Consider the following 25,152-nt stretch of genomic DNA (forward strand, 5'->3'; position numbering starts at 1 on the left):
TCAAATACACAAAATGTAAGGTGGTATATGTGTTCCCCAACTTTATCCTGAACTCAGAAGATTAGAGTTGGAAAGTCTCTTGGCACATTTAATCAATTCCTTTTTTCTGTTGTTGAGAAAATGGAGCCCAGAGCAGATGAAGTGGTCTACCCACTTTCCCAGAGTGAGCGGAGGGAGAAAGGCTTACCCTATTAGCAATTGTAGCAGATCGTATTTTCCACAGATGGTTGTGGCCGTGTCTCCCCTCCCACATGGGACCTTGCGATGTGGCCTTTCCATCCTTCCTTGCAAGGGTGAAGTCCATTTCTTCCCTCTTGAATCTGGGATGATGCCGTGACTGCTTTGACCACTTTCAGGCATAGCCTTTTGTGGTCTGGAGGCTTTTGCTTTTGGATTCTTGGAAACTTTACTCTTGGTGCACTTTCTCTCTGACCTCAGCTTTCATAATGTGAGAAGTCCAAGTCACATGGAAAAGCCATGTGCAGGTGTTCTAGGTGACAGCCTCAGCTGACCTCCTGGCTGGCTGCCAGCATTGACTTTTTCAGCCACAGGAGTGCACCGTCTTGGATGTCCAGCCCAGTTGAGCTTTCAGATGACAACAGTCCCAGCTGGATTCAAGAGAGCTCATGTAATCCTCTCAGTTGTGAAAATTAATAATAAATTATTGGTATAAGTCACTAAGTTTTAGGGTTGCTCCTTATGCAGCAAAGTTTAACTGGGACACCACCCATAATGATAATTGAAAACTTATGGTTGACCAGCACTCTACAGCTTTATCAACTACTCTCCCATTTATTGTAAGGCTTAGTGTTTTTCTAGTGGAGGGTCATGACTCATTAGCAGATCATGAAATCACTTGAGTGGACTGCAAAAATTTAAATAAAATAGAATAGACTTTGTTAGAGTGCATTATACACAGTCAGGGAGATAGCTATTTCATGAGACTGTTGTTTCAGTTGTGTGTGTCTTCTGGATTTTACTATATATTTCTTATTGTGGGTCACAGTCAGAAATGTTAGGAAAATGGTGATCGGATTTGACCCTCACTACAACTTGGATGATCAAGCGGGAGGGGTTTCATTGTCGTCTTTTTCTTCATCAATGAGGACACCGAAATGAGAAGGCAGGTTATGTGGCAGATGTAGGCTTCTCCTCCTCTCCTGTCACTGCATGTCCGATGTCACAGAGCCTCTTTATCATTCTCAAAACATTGAAAATCTCTCTGGGAAGAACTACTTCCTTGACCTGGTGTGTGTATAGACAGTGGTAGTAGCACATGACACATCCATGTGCTTACCCTGGGCTTGGGAAGTTCTCGCTGTGCTAAGGATGCCACACTATTGATTTATGGGACATGCCCATCTGACAGGTGAGGAAGCTGCATAATTTAGCCACTGTTATGCTTCTAGTAGGTGGCAGAGCCATAATCCAAGCCCACGTGAGCTGGTCCCCACGTCAGCCCTCTTAACCTCTAAACCAGACTCCTGTCCTGGGAAATCTCTGGTGTAAGGAAACCTATACCACTGCCTTCCTGGGTTTGTTCCCATCAGGCTGTTTTTCCTCACTTGCTCCCTGCTCAGTCTGTCACTTTACAGCCCCAGGCGAGGCTTCTGGGGTTGGACCTCAGCTGTCCTTCCCTGGCAGCAGTGTTGTGCCAGAGCCGCGTGTCCTGCAGAGACTCAGAGTGGCCACCTCCCGGGGCCTGGAGGGGGGCCAGCCTTTCCCTCCCTGTGAGAGAGGCTGTCATCTTTCGAGCCACTTCCCTTCTTGTTTTTGAGATGGGGATCAAGTCTGTGGTCAGTTGATGTTGGCAGAAGAGTTAAGATAAGGAAATCTGTGTGTTTGGGGATCCGTTTCTTTTCCCCTTGCTTTACTTTCAGTTACCTCCTCATTGTGTGCTTGTTGACGGGAAGTCCTTCAGGGAGAGAAGCCTGGCTGGCAGACAGCCTCTGTCCTGTTCCCCTGCTGGGAAAAGTGAGAGCCTGGATTGGACTCATCCAGTGGTTCTCAACTGGGAGCAATTTCTATCCCCAGGGGACATTTGGCAATATCTGGGGACATTTTTGGTGGTCACAGTTTGGGGTGGAGGACGTTGCTGAGATCTAACAAGGGATGCTACTAGACATCCCATCCTACATACAGAGCAGCCCCCACAACAAGAAGTATCGGCCCCAAATGTCAATGTGCTGAGGTTAAGAAACCTGGATTAATCTCTTAATGTAAAAATCCCCACTCATTGTGTGCCAGAAGATGGGGAAAGCCAGAGACAAAAACATGACAAAATAAAACATGGTCTCTGGACCAAGATGCTTGCAATTTAGTGGGAAAGCCAAATGTGTAAATATTTTCAGAAATGATAAATCCCAGAGAGGAGACACGTATACAGTGTTGTGAGGACACGGAACAGTGAATGGCCAAGTGCCAGGTAGGCTACTGAGGACTTCACAGAGGAGATGCCCCTGGAATTGGCCCCAGGGGGCCCCAGGGGAGGGACAAGCAACACAGACAGGAATATGGGAAAAGCACTAGATATGCTCAGGTTGACTGTTGTGGAGGGGTTCATGGGAGATGGGTGTGGGGAGCCTAGAAGAGGCCAGAGCTCCCCTACCTGCCTCAGGACCTTAGCACATGCTGTTGCCCTTTGCCTGGAAGGCTTTATCATGTCTCATCTACTTTTCTCATCTCTTTGATCTCCACCCAAATGTTACTTCTTTGGGGAGACTTTCTTGACCTCCTGAGGTCCTCATAGCACTCTGTGATTAGGCTTCCTAGTTCTTAACTCTGGGACTAAACATTTATATCTGAGGATTTGGTTATTGTCTGGGCACTTCTGTCTGCATCACCAATTCAAAATGGCCTTCTCTCTTCCAAAGCAGGCTGTGCCAGTTTCTCTGGGGTCCTTCGAGCTCCCACCACTAGAGCATCCAATCACATGACCTCTTCCATGTATTTGAACTTCTCATTAACCCTTGTTGTTTAAGGTTAAGCCCAAATGCTGAGCTCTGCACTCTGGGCCCTGTGTCCTTCGTGATCTGGCTCTGCCTCCTTCTCCAGTCCACCCTGACTTCTAACGCCTCGCCCTTGACTTCACCCACCCTTCTTCCAAGGGCCCAAAGTGGCCTTCTCTCCCTGGCATCTGGGCATTGCCCAGAAAGCTCTGCATGTGTCACCCTGTTTCTGGTTGGATTGTAGACTCCCTTTAGTTTGTCTTGATGACGTCTCTTCTAGAAAGCTCCCCCTCTTTCCCTCAGGTCTGAGCTAAGTGCCTTTCCTCTGTGTGCTCAGAATCTCTGGGATTAGCATGGCTTTTGTACATTCGTTGCACTGAAATTGTCTTGAGGGAGAGGCTGGGCAGGGTTTGGGGCAGCATTTCTGGCACCCCATGCAGATGCCAGCACATTCAACTATTTATTTAATGAGCAAAGTCACGGATGCCAGTTTCTCCCTGCTAATTCCTGGATCTGGTTGAGAATGGATCCAGCCTCCTTGGGAGACTCTTATCCAGAAAAATCCTCCCTGGTTTGCAAACCCACCTCTTTGGATATACATTTATAATAAAAATCTACATTTTCCCCCTCAGCAATGTTAGAATTGAGGCCAAGTCTGTTTCAGTGATATAATGGCACCAAATAGAAATAGTGTTCAAGGGGCACCTGGGTGGCTTAGTCAGTTAAGTCAGTCAGGTCATGATCTCGGGGTCGTGAGATCAAATCAGGCTCTGTGATGACTGTGGAGTCTGCTAAGATTCTCTCCCTCTGCCTGTGTGCATTCTCTCTCTCTCTCTCTCTCTCTCAAAAAAAGAACGAAAGAAAGAAAGAAGAGAAAGCAAAGAAATAGCATTCAAAAAACAAGAAATTATTATTGACGATTACCAACACAATTCTTGAGTGATCAAGACATTCCATTACACAATATGCATTAGCCTCTGAATTGGCATGTTGGGTTAAGATACTGAACTGCCCAAATTTATACTGTTTAATACTTACAGTATAATGGTATAATGGTGGTTCTAATGTTGGATGTTTGCGGTGATCAGGAAGGCATTGATCGGGCTCAATGAATAGCATGCTTCCAATTCTTAGAATCCCAGCTGCAGAACACATGGGCTGGCTCTGTGCTGATATCTCCATCACTTCTCTGGCACATGACAAGGTCTTGGTAAATGTTGGTCATGCCTATTCTGTGCCAGGTACCTTGCTAAGCACTGGGAGAAATTAGAATATAAATTAGATCTGATCTTTGCCTTCATGGAGCTCCCTGTCTTATAGGAAAATAATATATATATATATAGTATCTCAAGGATTCTAATTTTTTTAAATTTTTATTTATTTATGATAGTCACAGAGAGATATATAGAGAGAGGCAGAGACACAGGCAGAGGGAGAAGCAGGTTCCATGCACTGGGAGCCTGACGTGGGATTCGATCCCGGGTCTCCAGGATCGCGCCCTGGGCCAAAGGCAATCGCCAAACCGCTGCACCACCCAGGGATCCCCTATCTCAAGGATTCTAGATAGTCAGTGAGAAATACTGAAAAACTAGACCAGGTTGGAAAATTATAAAATATGAGAGATAAATTCTACCTGGAAGGATTCAGAGAATGTGGAAGAGATCATATTTGATTTGCATCCTGAAAAATTATAGATTTGAAAGAACGGTTGTTCACATAACATCTTGATACACAGAGGTGAAGGAAAGGGTATTTCAGGCTGAGAGAATAGCCTGAGAAAATGACCAAAGGAAGAAAAGTGTGGTCATGAAGGCTGATTTCTATGCTTTCTCCCAGAAGATTTGCAATTTTAGGTCTTACAATTTAGATCCATAATCCATAATCCATTATGAGTTAATTTTTGTATGTGGTGCGGGGTATGGATTTGAGGTCATTTTCCCCCCTATGTAGATATCCAATTATTCCAACATCATTTGTTGTGCCACGCTTTAAAAAAATCACCTAATTGGTGATGTTTAGACCATTTATATTTAATGTGATTTAGATTTAAATCTATTGTCTTGCTGTTTTATTTTTCTCTTTGTCCAATCTGTTGTTCCTCTCTTCCTTTTGTTCTTCCTAATTTTGAAACATTTGAGTTTTTTTTTTTGGTTTTATTTAAATTTGAGTTAGTTAACATATAGCATATTATTAATTTCAGGAGTAGGATTTAGTGATTCACTACTTGCGTATAACACCCAGTGCTCATTACATCAAGTACCCTCCTTAATGTCTATCATTTGATTATTTTTATGATTACAATGTATCACTTTCATTGGATTATTACCATTAACTATTTGATAATTCTAATGGTTGCTTTATTAGTTTAACTTGAAGTAATGTTTTTATTTTTTAGAGATTTTATTTATTTATTCATGAGAGACACAGAGAGAAAGAGAGGGAGAGACACAGGCAGAGGGAGAAGCAAGCTCCCTGCAGGGAGCCTGATGCAGGACTTGATCCTGGGACTCCAGGATCATATCCTGACCTGAAGGCAGATGCTCAACCGCTGAGCCACCATAATTCAGGCATCCCTTGAATTATGTTTTATTATGTTTTATTCAAGTACGGAATAAGAGCTTTATAAGAGCATATTCCCGTTTCTTCCTTCCTGCCCTTTGTGTTATTGTTGCTCTGTATTTTACTTTTTATATCTTATAAACCCCATACTACATTGTTATTATTTTTGTTTAAATGATCAACACCTTTAAAGAGATTTGACTAGTATGAAAAACATCTTATGTGTTTACCCATGTATTTACCATTTAGGTGCTCTGTCTTCTTTGTTTGAAATATTTCCATCTGGGATATTTTTCCGTCCTCTAATAAAGATAATTTTTTGGCTTTTGCATGTTTTTCAAAGTCTTGGTTTCCTCTTTGCCTTGGGAGATATTTTTGCTGGTTATAGAACTTGAGGTTGGTAGTTTGTTTTTCTGTCCAGTAGTTTAGAGAAGCTGCCCCACTGTTTTCTAGCCCCATCATTCTGAAAGAAATAACATTTAATCTTCTGTATGTCATTACTTTTCTTCCTCTTACTTTTAAGATTTTCTCTTTACTTCTGGTTTTGAATCATTTGAAGAAACACTTTGGTATAGTTTTACTCATGTTTCCCATTCTTGGGGGTTCATTGAGCCCCTTAGATGGGTAAAATATAGTTCTCATCCAATCTGGAAAAACATTTCAGCCATTATTTAAAAATTTTTTTTTGGTCTTACCTCTCATCTTTTGGGACTCAATTTCACATATTTTAGGCCACTTGAAGTTGTCACACAGTTCATTGGTGCATTTAATGCTCTGCTCATTAAACTTCCTTTTTTCTGTTTCTGCTTCATTTTGGGTAGTTTCTATTTTAGGTCTTCAAACTGTTAATTTTTTTCTTCTTCAAGGTCTAATCTGCTATTAGTCCCATACAATGAATTTCCTATCTCAGGCATTATAGTTTTCATCTCTAGAAGTTTTATTTATTTATTTTATTGATTATATTTTTCTACGTCTTTGAATGCTTATTAATTTTGTTTGAATGCCACACATGGTGAATTTTACCTTGCTAGGTGTTGGACGTTTTTGTATTTTTATATTTTTGAGCTTTGTTATGTGGGGTAATTAATTTCCTTGAAAATAAGTGGATCTTTTCATGTTTTGCTTTCAAGTTTTATTAAGCAGAATAAGAGTAGTATTTAATCTAACACTAATTATTTTCCTTTACTAAACTCAAACTTTTCTCACTGCTCTACCCAATATTCCATGAATCATGAGGCTTTCCAGGCTGGAGAAACAGGGACTACTCCTGGCTCTATGTTAGCCCCAGGGAGTGGTCCCTTGGATGAGACCATTGGTTGGTTCTTTCACTAGCCTTGCATAGTTTCCTCTCACAAATGCTGCGGTACAAAATCAGCTGGATGCTTTGGCAACACTCTGCAGATCTCTGGACTTCTCTCTTTCTCTTTATGCAGCTATCTTCTCTCTAGTGCTCTGTTCTACAAATTCTATACACTTTATTCTCTCCATGTCTCAACTTTTCCTGGAAACTCTTAAGACAGCAAACTGGGACAATTGTGACACCTCACCTCATTTGTTTCTTATTTCGCTGGGATCATTGCCGTCTATTGCCTAATGTGCTTCATGGTCCTGAAAATTCTTGAGATATCTCAAGACATAGGTTATTTATAAATTATATATATATGTACTTGGATGGCTCAGTCAGTTCAGTGTCTGACTCTTGATGTTGGTTCAGGTCATGATCTTAGGGTTGGGAGGTTGAGCCCTGTGTTGGTCTCAATTTATATATATGTTATCCCTTGTTTAGACTCTTTGGTGACTCAGTGATGGAGTTAAGAGCAAACTCTGTTGTAAGAGTGTGACACAGAGCCTGCCTCCCTCACCTTGTTGTTGGTCATCTCTACCCCTTGCTTTCTTTTTCTGCTTCCTTCATACTCTTCCCTTCCTTGCTTTTTTCTAGTTAACTCAACTGACTTTCAAATTCAGCCCTGTTGGCCTAGCTGGTACCTCCCTTCCACAGGTATCCCTTCAATGACACTTGAATTCTCCTAACCTATTATGCAGGTGCAGCTTACCCACTGAGAGCAGCTAGCATGTGGTAAAAGGTGCTGTTTATGTCCATGGAGGTACAGGAAGCTCAGTTCTTAGCAGAGGCTGGCCCAGGTAATTCTGAGAAGGTCTTTTAATTAATGGAAGATTTAAATATGGGCTCGAAGCCAGAATGACTCTTGGGCCCAGGACCCCCAGCTAATTGCAGAACCAATGTTCACAGAAAGTCATCTCCTGTGTTTGTATCTACCTTCTCTCTTCCCTCTATGCTCTCTACTCTCAAGCAAAAAAGTGGAGTGGTGACTATGAATCATATTTCTGGGTCACATTTCTTGGTATGTCACCACCTTCTTTTATGATCTTGGGCAAGATAATTCCCATCAGGGCCTTTGGTTTCTTCTATGGAAAATTAAGGGTTTCAACTAGCTCAGTGGTTCCCACCAATTTGACCACAAATGTCCTCTTTTATTTTTTCCTTCTCTTGTGAACAACAATCATGTTGCAAATGACAAAGAAACTTAAAGCAAATGACAAAGAAACTTAAATCTTGGTTGTTGGTGTGGCCTTAGGGTATAATAAGGTCCTATTAGGTGTCATGTCCGAGTTGGATGGCAGAGATGCAGGGGTGAATCAGGCATGGATCCACACCCACAAAGAGCCCACAGTGTTCTGGGCAAGCAGCTACACTCAACATGAGGAGTAGGACTTAGAGGGGCAAGTGGGCTTGATGGTGTAGGAGCCCACAGGAGGGCCAGTGGAGGGAAAATTTGCATTGACTCTGAAGGGCAAATAGGAGGGTCAGGTGAGAAAGGGTACTCTGAAGATCCACCAGGTCTAGATAGATGGAATGCTGTGAACAGACAGGCTTTTTGTATCACTGTCGAGAGCTAAGGTGTCTTCAGAAACACTGAAGAAGATACTTTCTAAAGCCATGGCTTCAAGTCTTGCTATAACACACCAGGCAAGTCATCAAACTCAGTTTCCCTGCAAGCACATAGATTTCCAAACTGTGCATGGGTTCACATGTTGGTGTAGGGTGTGTCCTCAATACTAGTTAGTGATGATCAACAGAGTCTTTGGAAGATGAATATTGCAGTTGCTTATGAAATACCAGTACTGATAGACCTTGGCTGGCTATGTGGCCCTCTCAAAAAACCCCATGCCAGTCTGATCTGCTGGGTATTTACTAAATTAGGAGGGCATGAGGGGCGTCCTCTGTTTGTTAAGAGCCATCCAGGTTACATTTACTTGATTGTGTAATTCCCCTAAACCGAGGAGGTGGAGTTTGCTCATTTGAGAGGTGAAGACAGGGGTGTGAGAAGAGGTCAGGTGGCAGCTGGGCAGTGGCAGAGTTGAGATTCAAAGCCAGGTCTGAGTGGACCCAGAACCCCTGCTCTTCCCACTAACAATCCTCCCTTTAAGTGAGCAGTGGGTAGCTGCGTTGAGTGCTGGGAGTGGGGAGAGAATGAATTAAATTCATTGAAGCAGGTTGAGTGGTGAACCCTTTTCAAAAGATATGCCTGTTTGGAACCTTAGAATGTGAGCACATTTGCAATATTGGCCCAGGCAGTTGTAATTAAGGTAAGGATCTCAAGATAGGGTCATCTTGAATTAAGGTGGGTCCTAAATCCAATGATAGGCATTCTTAAAAGAGACAGAAAAGAGAAAACAGACAGATATGGAGAAGGAGGCAGTGTGGCCCCAAAGGCAGAGATTGTAGTAACATAGCCAGAAGCCAGGCAATGCCAGTGGCCACCAGAAGCTGGAAGAGAACTGGAAAGGTTCTGCCCTGGAGCTTTCCGCAGGAACACAGCCTAGCCGATACCTTGATTTTGTACTTCTTGCCTTCAGGACCACAGGATAATAAATTTCTGTTGTTTTAAACCATCAAGCTTATCATAGTGTTTGTCATTTGTCATGCAGCCACAAGAAGCTCATACAGTCTTCATGATGGTGTGAGGTTGGTGTCACACTTCCACCTGGTCATGGGGAATGCAAGAGTGTCGTGAATGATGTTCACAAGTAGTCCTGTCTTGGAAGGATCCTGAAGCTCAATCTTAGGATAGGAGAGATGCTCTGCCTAAGGCAGTGGGGCAGTAAGCAGTGGTCTAAGATTGGGGCAAAGACAGCGACTCCTTCCCACCACCTCCCTTCCCTTGCTTTCTACAAGCTGGTATCCCATGCAATCGCCTACTGTGTGGGCTTTCTAGGGAATTCAGCAGACCTGGGTTTGAGTTTTGATGCTGTCACTTTCCAGCTGTGTGAAATGGGGTGATCCCTTCCTCATCTGTGGGGTGGGTTAATATCCTTCCCTGGCAGAGCCAGTGTGGGGATTACACAAGGCTCCTCATGTCATGTCATGTGCATGCCATTGCTCCTGTACTAACTGATACTTGATGGCTGAAAATGCACAAGATTCCCTTTTGAAACCTTAGTTTCCTTTTCTGTGAGATGGGGTAATGAGTGTCCCCATGGTGAGGTATTGAGAGGATGAGAACTGCTGCATGTGATCGGCATTCAGTAGCTGGGTGTAGTTGTGATCACTGATGCTACTCCTGACTGCAGAGACACCTGGATTCAAGTGGCCGTGCTGTGGTGTGAAGATCCAGCCTTGCAGTCCTCTTCCATCCATGCCCTGTGACCACGAATGTTTGGGGGACCAACCTCTCCACCGGTGCCTGGGAAGTGTTGGCCAGGGTGCCAATGCCAAGCCTTATCCTCATGTCAGGTCTTGGCATCTCTTTCAGTGCTGACATCTCCTGTTGACCCCACCCAGAGAGTTCAGCCACCTGCAGCCATGCCCAACAGCCCAACAGAGGAGATGGCAAGCATTTCTCCTCTTTGGAGACCCAGCTTCTACATTTCCTGGAGATGCACTTCTTGGGGAAGCATGACAGCCCTCGTGGGGTATTGGGGCAGATGTGGGGCATCTCCCAAGAATTAAGACTGTGTTCTTTTTGGCACCTTCTGTCCAGAGAAGTCATTCAGATGAAGACATTTTTTTTTCCAGGGGAATTATAGAGAGGTAGCTAACACAAATGTCTAAGACTTTCACCCCAGAGCACAATCAGGAGGGAAACTTAAAGCATAGCTAAGAATTAAACAGGCTACTCTTAAAAAAGAGAAAATGAGTTGTTGGTTGAATAAAAAATCCTGAACAATCTGGTGAATTCACTGGCCACAATGGAGAGTTTGCTTATTTTTCCCATTTGGGTAGTTCCTGAACTCACTCCTGCTCCAGAGGGTCTGGAGATTTTATCAAGTTTTCTCTTTTTTAATTGAAAGACAACATCATGCCTTAAAAAATAGCCACACTTTAATATTTATTTTAGTTCTGGAAGAAAGTACAAAAACCACCTAAGCGAGGATCCCTGGGTGGCTCAGCGGTTTGGTGCTTGCCTTTGTCCCAGGGCATGATCTTGGAGTCCCGGGATCGAGTCCTGTGTCGGGCCCCCGGTATGGAGCCTGCTTCTCCCTCTGCCTGTGTCTCTGCCTCTCTCTCTGTGTGTCTATCATAAATAAATAAATAAATAAATAAATAAATAAATAAATAAATCTTTAAAAAACAAAACAAAACAAAAAACCACCTAAGCTATTCTTGATGGGCTGCTCCAGGGAGATGCAGATCTCTGAGTGTTCTGGGGTTGAGGGTCTCGTCAGGAAGGAGGAGAGAGGGATCCCTGGGTGGTGCAGCGGTTTGGCGCCTGCCTTTGGCTCAGGGCGCGATCCTGGAAACGCGGGATCGAATCCCACGTCGGGCTGCCGGTGCATGGAGCCTGCTTCTCCCTCTGCCTGTGTCTCTGCCTCTCTCTCTCTCTGTGTGACTATCATAAATTAAATAAAATAAAAAAATTATATAAAAAAAAGGAAGGAGGAGAGAACCTGTGTGTGCCCAGAGGGCATCAGCCAAGTGCAAGGGCCAGTTGGGAAGACCTCTGTTGATGAAGCGGTTTGATATTTTGGGAACCCTGGGGTGCCTTGTCCAAAGGTTGGTGTGGTCCTTCCCCCCTCCCTTCTTTCTTTAGCCAATATGTATTGAGGGTCCGCTTGCCCAAGTACTGGACCAGATGTGGAGGAGACAGGGAGATAGAAAGGAGACCATTCCTGCTCTTAAGTAACCCACAGTCTGGTTAGGAAACAGTCAGCCAGCAGCTGATTGCAATCCAGGGTTGATGGAAACTCAAACGCCACAGCCTCAGGCATATGGCAGCTGGAACAGCTTCTTGGAGGAGGGGATCCCAAGGAGAGATTGCTTAGGGGTTGTGAAGGGAAGAAAAGGGGAAAGATATTTTAAGCAGATGTAGCGACTTGTCTGACAATTGAAAGGCCTTTTCTGAATGGGCTCATTTTGTGTTCAGCAAACTGCAAGTGCCAGAAGGATGAGAATGGACAGGGAAGAGTTTAAGTGGCTCACACCCATAACTGTGCACTAGTTATGCACTGGGGCCTCATTTCAAGGGTTGTATGTTTATTGCTGGTGTCTATCCCTAGGACATCTCAGTGAGGAGGAAATCCCGTGTTTGGATGTGGAGGTTGAGGCAAAGAGTTGTGAACTTGAACGAGCTTGCCCTGGGTCACATGGTCAGTGGATTAGCCAAGCTTTTACAGAGAAGCAGAAACAATAGGATACATCTCTGTCTCAATCTAGATATATAAATAAGAGGAAACTTATTGTAGGAATTGGCCCATGTGGTTATGGAGGCTGAGAAGTCCCCTGATCTGCTGTCTGCAAGCTGTAGGACCAGGAAAATCAGTGGTGTGATTCTGCTTGAGCCTGAAGGCATGAGAACTAGGAGCATCGGTGTCCAAAGGCAGGAGAGGATGACGTCTCAGCTTAAGCAGAGGGAATGAATTTGCCCGTCCTCCACCTTTTTGTTCTATTCAGGCCCTCAACAGATTGGATGATGCCCACCCACATTGAGGAAGGCCATCTTCTTTACTGTCTATGGATTCCATTGTTAATATCTTCCAGAAACATCCTCACAGACACACCCAGAAACAGTTTTTTTACCAGCTATATGGGCATCGTGTGGCCCAACCAAAGAGACACACACATAAAATTAACCATCACAGTCTGTAGGGGGTGGGGGAAGCCCCCTATTCTAGACCTGTCCCTCCCCCCCCAACAGTGTGTTGCACCATCTAGGAGGTGAGGCTGTATGGGGTAGGCAGAGTGGGGTGTACAGAGAGGTGTGGCTCCATTGATCAAACTTCAGCAGGATGTGTGAGTGTGAGTAAGTGTATGAGTGTGTGTGTGTGTGTGTGTGTGTGTCTTGTGGTGGGAGGGAGTGGAGAATAAACTGGTGATGATTTTATGAATCATTCTGACAGCACTGAGAGTATAATTGTGGGCTGCACAAGGTCAGTCCTGGTACCCAGCAGGTACCTCCTGCCACGGGAGGATGGCTGGGAGGATGGGTTACAGAATCCTTTGATTGGAAAGTGAGGGTGGCAGGAAACAAGTGGCTCATTTGAGCTAATGACAGGATAGTTTGATAAAGGGCTCCTGGAACTGTTGCAAGGATGGGCCAGTGTCCTGCGGCTAGTGTCAGCAGGAAGCCACTAGCCCCAGGGTCTGAAGGTCGGAGGGGGCCACCCCTCTACCTGGAGGGAGCAGCTGAAGGAGAGGAATCTGTGGCCTTTTCCAGACAGGGTGCAGCCAACTGGTGGTGATCCAACAGGGCAGTTGTTGGAGGAATGGGTACCCACCTTCCTAGACCTCTTGCCTCCGTTACTTTACAGGTGCTTCCAGGGTAGAACCAGCAGGAAACTGGGATCCTGTTGATGGCTCTGCAGGGCAGCCAAGGGTATAGAGCAGACATTAGGGTAAGTAAGACCCTCTAACTCATGGGGTTTGCTTGCTATTCGGTGTGGCTTTCACGTGGACACAGACACCCCTCCTGGGTCAGGTCCAGGCAAGACGAACAGGCCTGTACACACGATGCCTGGCTAAGTGTAGTTGTGGTCGCCCATGGCCAGTCCTGCTTGCGACTGGCCCTGGGCGTAGTTCTAGGGGTCCCTTTGTAAGTAAAGTCCACATTGTCCATGAACATTTTGGAAATCAGCAAGACACACACACGAGAGACAGGGGAGTGTGGACATGTTCTTTGAAGACTCCCATGATCCATATGGCTGGCGTGTGGAAAAGGTAGCGCGCTTGTTGATATCATTGCCAATGTGTCTTTGGCCTTCAGGTTTTCATGCTGAGGGGAGACTCTGTGTCTGATGTGTCTCGTCTCCACCGTGTTGGGAGCCTGGGGACCGCGTGTTCACTGTGTGCAGGTGTGCTGGGCTCCGGAGTGGGGCCCGGGTGCTGGTTCTCATCCACGAGACAGACTGCCAGCATCAGCCACTAAAAGACACGTGCTCCTTGCAGCCTCCTGGCCCCCTTGCATGGGCTCTGGCACACAGCTGGTGCTTAATCAACGTGTGTTGGGATGGAATTAAGGAGAAACCTTCTGATCAGACCGGGATCTGGGCCTACAGTCCAGCAGTTGTCTTGTGCTTTCTAGAGAAAAACTTCAGGGCAGAATGACAGGGAAGTGTATCAGTCTCCTGGACGTTCTTTGCATGTCCGTTGTGGGCTGCTGCCCACCTGCAGCCGGCTGGTGGCCTGAGCCTCTGTAAGGTCATCTAAAGAAGAAAGAAGGAGCAGAGCCCATAGAGGAGGGCTGGTATCACAAGGACATTATCATCTCTGAAGCTACAACCTGCCCGGCTTTGTGCTCACAGGACACATAGATCCTGCTGCAAAGTCTCCCCGCCCCCACCCCCTGGGATTAGGGGCCTACCATTCCCACTTTATGGGTAAAGAACAGACTCGGAAAGGTTGAATGAGCCAGCCAAGGTCATCCAGCTGGGATGTGCAGGGTTGGGTGTACTCTGGGGTCTTGGTCTTTTCAACCTTGTCTTGCAATTTCCTGTCAATCTACAAGGAGTTCCCCCATTGCCCTGGCTGGCTGGCTACTCCTAGCCCCCATATGGTCACTCATCCTGTCCCCTCCTCCTGTCCAGGGCAGGTCCAGAGCTCTGGTCTCCCTGACGTGGCATCTTGGATGGGAGCTGTCCTCGGTGGCACATCACTGTGAGACTGTGGGTTGTGTCCCATGTATCATGTAGACTGCCACCTGAGCACCTTCCCTGGCCAGGCTCTGGGCGAGTCCACCCCAGCCCTCAAGAGTGCCCCACACAGGAAGCCCTATGATGACCATATCATTTGAGTTGAGAGAGCTGGGGTGCAGGGGAGGGGTCTCACTCCCTCTCAGGTGGCAAGAGACCTGGGGACAGAGGCTGCTAGCAGGACATCTGGTCTTGAAGAGGTGAATAGGATGTGAAGCGTTGGTTCTCAGCCCTGGCTGCACATAGAGTCACCTGGGGACCCAGAGCCCTACAAGCCTGATTCAGCTGGTCTTGGGTAGGATTGAGGCATTGGTGTTTTTAAAAGTTCCCTGAGTGATTCTGTGGGTTGAGATGTACAGCCTTAGGATGAGGAGGATGGGGAGGATGGAGAGGATGGAGTTTTAAGGCAGAGCACAGAGCCTGGCCTGGATGCAGGCCCAGAGCGTGGGGCTGGTGGACATTGGGGCTGGACGGTCACAGCCGGGGTCAAGAAGGCTCTGGACACAGGCCCTGGGGGCTTAGACTTTACCCACAGGTATTTGGGGAAGAAGGACACTGAAGCTCTTGGTGGGGGAAGGGCCAGCTGAGCTCTTCTGGGGACCCCTGGTGCAGGACGAGTGCTGGCTGTCAGGATGGAGGTGGGAGAGTCCTGGGGGTCAGGAAGGGACAGTGTCAGGAACAGAGTGGGTATGACCCACCAATCTGTCACCTGAGCAGTGCTGGACACTGGGTACTGGGTGCAGGGAGTCAGGAGCAGAGGGAGATGCCCCAGGTTCAGGCCCCAGCCCCCAGGATGCTTTGGGGACAACTCTCAAGCTCCTGGCCACTGTGCACATTTCTGAGCACTCCTGGAAGCCAACCGTTGCCCACCTCACTTGTGGCTATTTTTAAAATCAGCATAATTTAATCTTGTAGGATCGGCTGCCTCCTGCCTCCCCCGGCCCCTCCCCCCCTTGCTGTACCATCTCTAAATATAGAGGCACTGAGGGTGCGGCCATTTGATGTATCATTAAATACACCTTCTCACACTTGGCGCATAAACCCTGATAAAGTTTCACCTTTTAACGAAATAAATGACTCAATTAACAAGATGAAAAACAGCAGTGTGGTGGCAGGCCCACTTGGTGGCCGGAAAAAAAAGGCTGGAGAAGAATTATCCCAGCAGGGAGTTAATGCGGGCAGAGGCCCCGTGCTCGGTGGGCGCCCGCTGACTGCCAGCCTGCCAGTCTGGGCTGGACGGGGCCTGCTGGCCGCTGCTGCAGTGGAGGGTCGTCCACGCTCTGGGCCTGGGCCTGGCAGGGGCTGTGGTCCAGGGAGCTCCCCGGGCTGAGCCCTGCACTGCTGAATCAGGCAAGGCCAGAGGGTACTGAGTGAGAGCTAGTGCACGTGTGTGTGTGTGTATGTGTGTGTATGTGTACGCTTGTGTGCATGTGCGAGCATTTGCATCCCTGCCTCTGCCAGCCTCAGCACCAACGAATCATGCCACCCTTGTGTTTAATGGGGAGACACTGCCATGCCAGGTTCTGGGGTAAATCTTTCCGTATTTTATCTCTCTAGGACAAAGGGCTGTCCTGGAAGTCAGGACGCAGGACACCCGGTTCTGAGCGGGTAGCATGGGGGTAACAACTCCCTTTGTGGTCCCCATCTTCCCGCTCCCCATCCCCGTGCATAGGGTGTTGGACTAGGGCAGGGTCACACCAGGGAGGCAAGGGGCTGTGACCAGGTCTTTGAACCCAGTCGAGAACATAGCCTCGTGCTTCTATTTTCACTACCCTCTAACGGAGATGGAGCCCCTTTGTCAGTCGGAGGTGGTATCGTGGAGGCATAAGATTCGCAGTGCCTGTGACTTTGTTAGCAAGAGGAATCCCAGATATTTTCATTTTCCATTGCAGTTGTAGGAAATTTCAAAATGCCATTTATACCCCTCGCTACTTTGAAATTATGATAGTTATTAGACCCTCTGGTAGGGCTTGTTATTTAATGCATTAATAAAGGAGCACATGCACTTCTGGATCACAAATCCGTTTTTAATATTTGATAACTTTCAAAATAATTGGGTTCCTTTGTCGTCATATGTATTTTATTTCCTGCAGGCAAAACTATATTCTGAGAAAGGGCTCTACGCATCACGTACCTGTCCAAAGGTCCACGGTACGGAAATGGTTGGGGACACCTGGCTGGAGCTTTCCAAGGGTCCTGCAAATGTCGATGCCCTGTGAGTTGGTGGAGGTAGAGCAGTCATCATTAATGACAATAATGTAGTTACGGACTGCTTGCCGTGTACCAGGGCCACTATTTTTTTTTTATTGAGGTATAATTGGGCATTTAAGATCCTCAAGATCTTAAGTACACAGGTTGGTGAGTTTTGACAAATGTGTACATTCCTGAAACAATCCAGTGAAGACACACAGCACTGCCACACCCCACAAAGTCCCTGCTGGTCCCATATTGTTCTATCACCTCCCTTCTGCCTGGAACTACAGGCAACCACTATTCTGTATTGTTTCATCATAAATTAGTTTTATTTATTTATTTATTTATTTATTTATTTATTTATTTATTTATTTATGAAAGACACACACACAGAGAGAGAGAGAGGCAGAGACACAGACAGAGGGAGAAGCAGGCTCCATGACATGGGACTTGATCCCAGACCTCGGGATCATGCCCTGAGCTGAAGGCAGACACTCAACTGCTGAGCCAGCCAGGTGTCCCAAAAATTAGTTTTTCTTCTAGAACTTCCAATAGATAAACTCATACCTTTGCTTTCTTGTACATTTAGCCTCTCTCATTTAGCCAGTGCCTGGGAGATTCACCCACATTGTCGTATGCATCTGTGATCCATTCCTTTGTATTGTTAGACAGTGTTCCATCATGTGAATGAATCCATCCTGTGAGTGACTGATTCCCCAGCTTCTTTATTCATTCTCACAGTGATGAATATTTGAATTGTTTATATCTATATCTATCTATCTATCTATCTATCTATCTATCTATCTATCTATCATCTATCTATCTATCTCTATTATAAACATGTATACTAATCTTTTGGGTAGATACCAAGGAGCAGAATTGTTGGGTCACATGATAGTGTATGTTTATCTTAATGAGAACATGCTAAACTATTTTCCCAAGTAGTTGTACCTTTTTGCATCCCCACCAGCCATGTGTGAAAGATGCAGTTGTTTTGCAGCCATGCAACCTTTGGCATTATTAGTCTTAACCATTTTTAAGAGTGAATGGTGGTATATTGGGGTGATTTTAAATCTTTACTGGCATTGTTTAATTGGGTCCTCAAGGCCCCAGCCATGTGAAGTCTGTGCTCTTCCTATGCCTACTTTGTGGATGAGGACCACATCACAGAGCAGGTGAGTCATTTCCATGGTGGTGGGGCCATGGTTGGGAAGCAAGCTGTCAAGTGTGGGAGGGTGGATCATGTCCTCTCTGAGGCTCCTAAGGTCTGGGACCATCAATGAATGTGACTCATTGACTTGGAGCCCCTGCTGTGATGTGGAACCTCCTCTGGGTCCCCCGAGCATCTGGTTCAGGGGATACTCCATCCATTGCTTATGCTTTCTGGGTGGTTTGGTCTGACATTTGATTCCCAAGGTGTGGACACTGACCAAGAGGAGATTAGACGTAGGTATCTAGATGTAGGTATCTAATACACATCAGTGATGACCATGATGCAGGTAATGTGCCAAGTGCTGCCACAGGTCTCAGAAAGTCTCTCATGAGGCAGATCATGTTGTTCCCATATTGCAGTTGAGCAACTGGGGCTTATCCTCAAGCCAGCCTGTGAATAGAAAGTGAAACCAAGCACTGCATGTCAAGAGTTAGTGGGTGATGTGAATGGTGAAGGTCATTCTTGGATCTTGGAGGTGGGGAGCCCTTGTGGAAGCTTCAAGGCGGGAGGAGGTCTGAGCAAAAGGAGGCCTGTACCCTTGGTGAGGAGGGTGTGGCATGCTGGGAGCATCTCAGGCAGGCTGGGCATGGAGCAGATGAGACAGGATGGGGAGTGGGTCCAGGTGGCACGACAAAGAGCATTTCAGTAGGGTCCCAGGAGTTGGAGTTGGGGGGAATATAGGCAGACATCAGATTCTAAACATGCGTTGTGCCCTTGAACCTTCTTCAATGTTGGAGGGAGATGAGATGTGAGCAATGATGGAAAATCCCATTTTGGGTCTCTCTTGGGAGAACATAGCTCTGAGACCAGAACACAGGTTTTCGGTGGTGTGACACATATCATGTAATTTTTTTAAATGGGTCACTCTGTGACAACTGTTTATTTGCCACCCCCCTAATGAACAGTAAGTACACTGCAAATACATTTCCATTCACGAATCTTTCACATCTTTTTCAGAAAGTCCTTTTGTATGAATATAATACCTATTACTTACATCTGATTTCCAATGATTTGATCTGATGATTTTAGTGTGTTGCTATAATTTATACTCCTTCAAAGAACATCCTTACAGATGAATCTTTTTCTATTTTGCCGGTTTCCTAGGATATGTTTCTTGAGAGGGGCATGCACTTTTCTGGCTTGTTGATCAGTATTGTTAAATTGACTTCCAAAAGGGGAGGACCAGATTGGGCTTTCATGAGCAGTTTTTGGGACCCCCCCCATTTTTCTGCTCTATGACCAAAGCTGTAATCTTAAAACAAAACAAAACAAAATAAAACAAAACAAAAAGCAAAAAAACTTTGCTAAGTTGATAAGAAAAACAAAACAAAACAAAACAAAAAACCCCAAACGTTGTTTTACCTTGAATTTATTTGGTTGATGAAGAAGCTGGACAGTTTTGTATAATCTTGCAATTTGTTTATTTTTTCCCTCTTAGGTAGTTGCTCATTCATGTCCTGCATCTGGTTTTATTCCCCAAATGTTGTCTGAGCATGGGTGGGTCAGTGCATGCTCCATCTGCATGACAGCCGGCTGTAGGGGTGTGATGGTCTGAGGCAGAATGTGTGACTGGGCCAGACACACCGTGTCTTTGGGCCATACCTTCTCCCAACACTCACCCAGGACAAGGGGTCCCCAGTCTCACCTGAGCAGGAACCGTCTTCCCATCCTGGGAGTCCCCAGGGCTCCCTGCAGAGGCCCTCATGCCATCCAGCTGGGAGGCTCCAGCCTCTACACCCTTCACTGGGTGGCTCTGGCCTCTACACCCTTCACTCATGGTCTTCCCCAAAGTAGAACACCAACACCAGGAGAGAAGGATTTGGTGGCCAGGTAAATCTGGGACTCCCTGTATTTTGTATATTTCCTTGGAAAGTCACAATGGAAATTCACATAGTAAAGGCCCTGAGCAGTCCTGCAGTGGAGAAATATGCCTCATGTTGCACAACCCACCACTTGCCTCTCTTGAATGACCGTGAGTGTTAGTCTAGTGGCATCTGAGGATCACACCTGGTGACCCCTTGGTTTGTGGTGCAGATCCTGGAGCAGACCATGTATTGTTTCACGGAATTGTAGTCACGATTTCCACTTGGCACTGCAGATTGGTTTGGGGTTCTCCTCACCCTTCAAAAAAAGTGCTTGTGCCACCTTGCTGCTTGAATGATGCCCTGCAGCCTGTCTGGGGTAAACAGCCTTCCCTGAGAGCTGGGAGCTCTCCTTCCAAAGGAATCACACTTTCCCTGCTCCCTTCCTACAAGCCAGAACCCTGATACGCATCTTGTTTTTATTTCTGACTTGCTGGAACTCACGTGGCGGGAGGTACCCAGGGCTTCAGGTCCTGAGTCTTGTGCCCAGCGCCCCACCTCCCCAACCTGAGGCCCTCTCCGCCTGGCCCTGCCTGGGTGGTCCCACTTGTTCCTCTGCTTTCCCTGTCGTGTCAGTGCGTGCTGAAAGGTTCCAAAGATCTAACAAGGCTGCATTTCTAAGGATGGAGCCAAAAGCCACCAAATTGCCAACGTCTGAAAGCTGAGCTCTGCAGTGAGCACCGTACGGGGCACTGGGCTGGGAAGAGGAGCAGGGGTGAGAAGGGTCTGATGACAACGCAATGGCCTGTCACCCTGACATGTCGTCGTCGTTGGAGCTGAGCTGGCTGTGTGGCTCTCTCTCTTTCCAGCTTATGTCTTCCCCTGAAGTCTCGAGTGCTTCAGCCTGTGAGGCAGCTTGGTTCCCAGTTGGCGGGCACCTTCCCTGCTTTATCTTACTCCCCAGCCCTTATCTTCTTGGTCTTCAGTTCTGGAGTAAAGGATGAAACCTCCACCCCAGTGGCAAACAGCCTTTTCAATGTGGTCATGTATGATTTTGGGAGGATATTTTTGTCCTGGCTCCCCATGACATTTTAAGCTTGACAGGTTCCCCCTTTTCTGCCCAAAAGGGGAGGCAGGTGAACATATGTTGACAATGTCAGCAGACAGTAACTGAGAGGTTTTCAGGTGCTCTGAGCATCCTTTCCCTCCCCAGGGGCACGTGTACCCATGCCTCAGCCTCAGTGCTTCATCCACACAATGGATCTAAGGCCACAGGCCTCAGGTGTTTGGGTAGAACGAGATGAGGTTCTGCGTGAATGGTGCCTGGCACAGGGTGGGTGTGGGCACCCCTGCTCTCTCCCCTAACTGCCCCGTGAGAGTGCCTCCCCCCACGCATCAGTGGGGCATCTGCAGATCAAGTCGACGGGATGAGGGTGTGTGCTCTGACCTAATCTACGAGACAGCGCTTTATAACCTGGAAAGCACCACGCACACATTAGCAATTAATCTTATCCCAGAGACCACTGGGGTCTTCAGGTGTGCGATATTAAATGGATCCTTGGAAATGTAGGTCATTGATTTCTCAGCCCGCAAAAATAACCCACAGTTTCGTGGTTCTACGGTGTCTCTGGTGGCGTGGTGTTGACAGGGAATAGGGCCTTTGGAATCAGACAGTCACGTCTGAAGCCTGGTGCCACCACTTCCTGGCCGTGTGGCCTTGGGCAAGCCAGTCTGCCTTTCCGGGGCACAGTCTGCTCATCTGTAAGCTGGGATGGCTGCGTGCTGACTCACAAGATCCCCAGGCCCCAATGAGGTCATGGGTACAAAAGGTGCTCTGTCTGTTGCTAAGAAAGGGCTACAGAAATGTGTCACTCAGAGGAGATGGCGTGTGCCAGGCAATGCACCAGGCTCAGGGATCTCAGACAGGTCAGCTGGCTTTCCTGGCTTCACTGTCCTGGGCTGTTAGAGGGAGAATGAGAAGATCAAGGGCCAGAAAGTGGGTGACAGCTTCTTGCACTGTGACGCCCCAGTGCTCTCCTTATTCTTGCACTCAGCTCATATCTGTGTTCAGGACCACTGCCCATGCTGAGTGCAAACCAAGGACGCCGGCCTGAGCCCATGAGCAGAAGAGTCAACCATCCCACGAAGGAGCCAGGACCCCAGCCCAGGAAACCAGGAGAGCAGCATCAGGCAGGTGGTGGCAGATTTTGAGATGAAAGCCTGGATATAGACAGACACGGGATGGGGAGGAAGGAATTAACATCTGCAGGTACCAGCTCAGAAGGGCTCTCAATTATAGAGCTCCCTTGTCATGGCATTTTGGTGATGGTGGATGAATGACCCACCAGGCACCAAACTTGTGCATGTGTCATATCCACATCAGCCCTTCAGGGGGCCTAGTCATCATCTGAGAGGCCACCCCGCCCATGCATCACCTTGGGGGCCCTGCACTGACTTGCTCACAGAGCTGAAGAGGCAGCCTTTGGGCACATGGCCTTTCTCCTCTGGCCTCAGCTGGCAGGACAGGGTGGACACCTCACTTGACTGCAAGTTTTGCTTTGGTTTTCTTGGAAACTACTCTTGGGGGGCGCCTGGGGGGGGGCTCAGTTGGTGAAGCATCTGCCTCCAGCTCAGGTCATGATGTCAGGGTCCTGGGATCGAGCCCCATGTTGGGCTCCCTGCTCAGTGGGGAGCTTGCTTCTCCTTCCCCCTCAGCTGCTACCCCTACTTGTGATCTCTCTCTTTCTGTCAAATTAATACATAAAATCTTTAAAAAAAAAAGAGAGAGAGAGAAATTACTCTTCGACTTAACACAAAGAGACTGAATTTGGTATTTCTGTGGATTTGGCCTGTGAGGGGTTGTAAGCCATGGAGAGGTGCCTTTGGTGGCTCATGTAGCAACAGATAAAGGTGATCTCTAGAAAGGGAGGGGGGAGAAGCAGAGATGAAAGACCAAGAGGCCCTGGGGAAAGAGAGAAAGGAGTGTGTATGTGTGTGTGTGTGTGTGTGTATGTGTGTGTGTGTGTGTGTGTATCTCGGGAAGGGGGAGGCAAAACTATAGAGACACAGACTTTCTGTTTTCCAGACCAGACCCCAAGACTTTCAGCTACACTTTGTTTCCTTTCTGAAATTTCCTGTTGTGCCCTCACGGTGACCTGTTCTAATCATGCTTTCATCCCTTTGTCCCTGTTTGTTTGAGCTAATCAAATAGGGTTCTTCTCCCTATTCTCATAGCCATCATACCCTGGAATAGCCAAGCTGGTGGTCCCAGTTTATGGCTTTAAAAACTGAGGCTCAGAGAGAGCCACACAAATGGCCCAGTGGGTGTTAGGTCTGACACATGCACTTTCTGTGGATGTTGCTCACTCCAGAAGCATGACGGCCAGAGTCCCACATAGAGGGGCAAGTGGAAGACAGCCTCCCCTATCCTCCATAGGAGAGGACAAGCTGATGAGCTAAGGCCATTTTCTCCACAGATTTCAGCTGGCTGAACCCTAGAGTCAGAAGGGTTTGTTTGGGTATCACAGATTGAATGTTGGATATGTGGGTTCCATGCTGATCTCTGGTTTGAGCAAGGAGCCCTAGGACATGATGATTCATCAGAAGGAGACCTTGGAATTGGCCACTGGCCCCTCTGAGGCTATTCTCCGCTCCTCCCAAATGCCCTGCCTGCTCTGGATAAGAGCTAGGCCTCACTGGAGGCAAGAGTACAGGACATGAGATGCATGGAGAGTAGGGCTGATGAAGGCGTCACCGAGCCCCACATTCCTCCAGGAGTGCACTGGGCCCTGAGGTGTGCAGCATCTCATAGCCCTCTATCTCCATGCCTGCTCCACATAACCTTCCTCTCCTGACCTCACCCTATGGGGCTCTGAGCTCCTGCAGACAACTTTATGCCCCAGAACTTGGCTGAATGTTTTGCACGTGATTAATGAGTGATTAATTCACTGCAAAGTGAAGGAAGTGCTGGAGGAGAAAAGAAAGCATATACCAGGCTTCCCAGGATGGTGGTTGGGAGGAGAACCTTGGGTCCTCTGGCTCCTCCACATTCTTGCTTCTGAGCATGTGCTGCTCCCATGGTAGTCCCACTGGGAGATGTGGAGAGACCTCCATGGACAAGGACACCAGTAGGCTCTCCCTGTCATGACCTGTGACTGTCAGTGGAAGGTGATGAGATGCTCCCGGGGAGCAACCCGGGTCCAAGAACCGACCTGGGGGCTTCACCAGTGGGAAGAAGCCATTGGCCTCCTTGTGAAGTCTGAGTTCCTGCGACCTGCAGGGGAGGGTCTGGGAGAGCCCTGCCATGCCTCTCCCTGCTGTCTGGGCTGCCCAGGCCTTAGTCATTCAGTACACAGGATGCTGGACTGCAAAGCCCACCTGCTCTAACTGGTGTCTCCAGGCCTCACTGTACGCTAATTCCAGTAAAGCAACTCAGATCTCATCTGCCCTCCGTCTCTGTTGCCTGGTATTAGGAAAGAGGCAAGCCTGTGTTTTTTATATGGTTTGTCTGGAAGCCTCATTAACCATCTTCTGCGGTTGATTCCAAATGTGTTTTTCTTGCTGCATGTAGCAAGTGCACCTCACCCTAATTAAAATATGGGTCCACTTTATGGAGCAGCTCTGTGGTCCTGACTCTAGATCTTGACTGGGTTTCCTGACGATATTGTTCCCTGCTGGCTCGTCAGAGCCTTCAGTTCTTCTTGGGGCTCTGGCCAGAGGTACTCACCGATTTGCACTCTGAGGAATCACAGATAGTTTTCTTCCTTTTTTTTTTACAATTCCTCTGATCCAAAATGATTGCTTACTTCATAACCTCAAGGGCTGAGGTCATGGAAAATCCTGGAATTGAAAAGAACTGGGTTTGAAGCCTGTTCTGTCTCTTACATGCTATGATGGGCAAGTCATTCCCTTTCTCAGGCGTTCCTAGGCCAGACAGAGCTAAAATAGCTTACACTGAAAATTTATTTTAAGCATCACATGAGATAAACACATTAAGTCCTGTAGCTTAAAAAAAAAAACCCTACATTTTCTCAAGTTTTCCTCATTGATTAAAAAATTAGTTGTCCATTGAAAGATGTGTTTTTTAGACAAATGCACATTTCATTCATTCTACAATTATTAGGCACTGACTGTTTTCATTGTAGTGCTATTTATTCTGTTGAAAAAAAAATTGCTTCGGATATCATCGTATCATCTGGTAGCAGGTAAAGACCATGATATTGATAATGGTCGTGTCCCTTCATGTCTATTGAGTTAGTTTTTTATCTATATTTATCTTACTAAATATATT

At 46.9% G+C, this 25,152-nt stretch overlaps 1 long non-coding RNA gene across 1 annotated transcript in view; it reads left to right on the plus strand.

Annotated features, from left to right (window-relative positions):
* LOC129496129 (uncharacterized) overlaps positions 1–25,152 on the plus strand; it is a 51,990-nt gene that overhangs the window by 24,696 nt on the left and 2,142 nt on the right. The window contains exon 2 of the long non-coding RNA XR_008661671.1: positions 13,278–13,361. This is a non-coding gene — a long non-coding RNA (uncharacterized LOC129496129). The remainder of the gene's footprint in view (positions 1–13,277; positions 13,362–25,152) is intronic.

This window comes from Nyctereutes procyonoides, unplaced genomic scaffold, assembly GCF_905146905.1.
Source record: "Nyctereutes procyonoides isolate TBG_1078 unplaced genomic scaffold, NYPRO_anot_genome, whole genome shotgun sequence".
Taxonomy (NCBI): Eukaryota; Metazoa; Chordata; class Mammalia; order Carnivora; family Canidae; genus Nyctereutes; species Nyctereutes procyonoides.